The 2,527-nt window shown below is 67.1% G+C and overlaps 1 protein-coding gene across 4 annotated transcripts in view; it reads left to right on the forward strand.

The window, feature by feature from the left end:
* Window positions 1-6: 6 nt before the first annotated feature.
* Window positions 7-2,527, forward strand: part of Shank1 (SH3 and multiple ankyrin repeat domains 1) — a 48,123-nt gene continuing 45,602 nt past the window's right edge. For all 4 annotated transcript variants that reach the window (XM_031386372.1, XM_031386373.1, XM_031386374.1 and 1 more), the window contains exon 1: window positions 7-449. The gene's annotated coding sequence lies outside the window, so the exon portion shown is untranslated. The remainder of the gene's footprint in view (window positions 450-2,527) is intronic.

Raw genomic sequence — 2,527 nt, forward strand, 5'->3', positions numbered from 1 at the left:
GAGAGAGAGAGAGAGAGAGAGAGAGAGACCGGGTGAGGGAGAGACAGCAAGTGCGAGAGAGCGAGCCGGGTGGCAGTGGAGGCGCCTAGCAGGAGCAGGCGGCGGCGCGGCGGCCCCTGGCAGAGGAGGAGGAGGAGGCAGAGCCGGAGGGAGCCGCGGCGCCCGCAGCCCGGCCAGACCCCAGCCCCGGGGCGGGCAAGGAGGGGCGCGCGGGCGCGGCAGAAAGGGGGGAGCGCTGCGGATGGCCGGGCCCGGCCCGCGGGGGGGGTGAGGTCCGCGGCCCCCCCGCCCTCCCCCCGGCCCTCGCCCGCCCCCTCCCCGGCCCGCTCGCCCTCTGGGGCGGTGGGGCATGGCCTGAGGGTCCCCCGTATTCGGGGGGGTGGGGGGTGGGGGGAGGGGGGAGGGGCCGCGGGCGCCGCCGACCGGGACTCAGCAGCCCCGCCAGGCAGGTAAGGGCACGGGGCACTACAGGGAGGTTCTGGGGTAGGGTACAGTTGTGTGAACTGGGGTTGCGGGAGAGGGCGGAGGCGCCCGGGATGTCCTTGGCCTGGCGCCGGCTCCGGCCTGGGTGTACATTTAGGGTGTGTGTATGGGGGTGAGGGTGTGGAAGGTAGCGTGGCCCCTACGGGTGACATCAAATTGGGTTGCGACCGGGTCCCGAGTGCCCCGTCCCAGATCGTATCCTTGCTAGGAGGGTGTGCACCATCCCCCACGTGCTTCGCCCCCTAAGTCGAACTGGTCTCCGAGGCTCTCCGGGGCCAGGACTGGGTCCTGGTCCCCGCCTCCCAACCCGGCTCGGCCACTCCCCCGCCTCGCCCACCCCAGCACACCTGGGCCCCTCCCCTAGGTCACCCTGGTCCCCAATCACTCCAACCCAGGGTCTGGGCCAGAGCCTCCTACGACGCCTGGACCCGGCGCCCCTTCCAGGCGTCTGTAGTTCCTTCCCACCCACGCCTCGCGTGCCCATCGCGCCTCAGGTTCCTTCTCCGCAGGCCGGCGCGCCCCCTCTGCTCCCGCCCCCAGTCCCAGCTCCCTCTCCCGACCCGGGGCTATTCTTTCACCAACCTCCCTGCTCCCGCCTTCCTCCACCTCCATTCATTCTCCCCGGGCCCGGCTGTTAGCCACGCCAGCCGTCCCCTGTCCCCCCGCAGCCTCTCAGGGCACCCCCTCTCTCCCCTTCGCCACCCCCCCCCTCGCCGATTCCTCAGCCCGTCTCGGTACCAGCTGCGTGCCAGCTATTCTTAGCCGCCGAGCTTTTGATTCATGCCGCCCCGGCGGAGTGTGCCCGCTCCCTCCCTCGAGGCCGGAGGGGGAGGGGCCCCGAACTGTCCTGGGTGTTGGGGCAGTGGAGCCCGCGCTATGGGGGACCTGGCCTTTGCTGACCTTTTATCCCACCTGCCACCCCCATTCCTGCAGAGCTGGGGCTGCAGAGGGGATGGATGTCAGCCAGGGTCAGCCGAGGGGGAGTGGCTGAGGTCACACTGCCAGGCGGGATGTGGTGTAGGGCGCTCAGCAGACTGAGGGGGAGGCCCGGGTCTCCTCCTGAGCCCAGCGGGTTGAGCCACAAGGCCGGGTACCTGGGATAGGGTGCTTCAGAGCTCCGTCCCCGCGAGGGGGAGGGTTCCTCAGCCCGTGGTTAGACGCCTGCTCGCCTACAGTTCTTGGAACTCTCTTCCTTAAACATTTCGTCTTTCCTTCCCCAACCATCCCTCCCCCCCAGCCCATCCCCACTCCCCCAAAGTCAGCAGTACCCTCCACTGCTTCCCATCTCCATGGCAACGGTGCAGGAGCCGGGCCTGGTGTGGGGTGGGAGGGACCAGACCAGACATTCTGCTTTCCGGTTCTAGAGTGGGGAGTAGGGGGTGGCAAACAGGAGAGAAGAGGGCCGCATTTGGAAAGGAGCCACCCCTCAGTAGGCCATTCTGAGAGGGACGACCCTCCGTATCTCCTGGTCCCCCCATATTGTTGCAGCTCACTTCTTAGCCTCCTCCCCAGACACCCCACCCAATCCAAGTTCTCCTCGGTGGAGCCGCCAGTACCAAGCAGTGCCAGCCCACCCACCCTGCTGTGCCATTCCTGAAACACCCACAGGTCACCTGCAGCTGCCCACCCACCCAGGCCACCACAGCTTGTCACCTGGACCTTCCAGCCAGAGCCAGGGCCAGCCTCCCTATCCACCCACACACCCTCTTCACACGCCCCAGTAACCTCTCATGGGTCCCTTGGGCACAGCTCAGGGGAACTTCTCTTTTCTGTTCATCCACCCCCACTCGTGTCCCTCCATCCCCTACAGGGACAGCTCATTCCCCAGCAGCAGCCCTCTAAACATGTGGTCAGCCACACTTCAGTGAAGTCACCAGCTCTCGGGCACCTCCTGCTGCCCCAGGCTCAAAACTCACACCTCCATCTCGCCTTTACTATAAAAGTCAGTCTCCACCTCCCTGGGGTGAAGGGGCCAGGCTCTGGCCAGGAGGGCAGGATGCCGGGGTGGATTGGTCCACCTGTCTGTCCTTAGCTAATTTTAGCT

Source organism: Mastomys coucha, unplaced genomic scaffold (genome assembly GCF_008632895.1).
Source record: "Mastomys coucha isolate ucsf_1 unplaced genomic scaffold, UCSF_Mcou_1 pScaffold21, whole genome shotgun sequence".
In the NCBI taxonomy this organism is placed as follows: Eukaryota; Metazoa; Chordata; class Mammalia; order Rodentia; family Muridae; genus Mastomys; species Mastomys coucha.